Source organism: Oratosquilla oratoria, chromosome 32 (genome assembly GCF_046742065.1).
Source record: "Oratosquilla oratoria isolate Oo_2021 chromosome 32, ASM4674206v1, whole genome shotgun sequence".
Classification (NCBI taxonomy): Eukaryota; Metazoa; Arthropoda; class Malacostraca; order Stomatopoda; family Squillidae; genus Oratosquilla; species Oratosquilla oratoria.
The window spans coordinates 28,979,823-28,980,139 of NC_134808.1; positions in this window are offsets into that span (position 1 = coordinate 28,979,823).

Sequence of the window (317 nt, forward strand, 5' to 3'; positions counted from 1 at the left end):
ACTTGAAGTTTTCCTGGAGTTCCAAACTTCGCTGTCACTTCGACCGATGTGTGTGTGTGTGTGTGTGTGTGTGTGTGTGTGTGTGTGTGTGTGTGTGTGTGTGTGTGTGTGTGTGTGTGTGTGTGTGTGTGTGTGTGTGTGTGTGTGTGTGTGTGTGTGTGTGTGTGTGTGTGTGTGTGTGTGTGTGTGTGTGTGTGTGTGTGTGTGTGTGTGTGTGTGTGTGTGTGTGTGTGTGTGTGTGTGTGTGTGTGTGTGTGTGTGTGTGTGTGTGTGTTTGAGTATGGCCAACATAAAAAAAAATTCAGATGTTGAGCTCA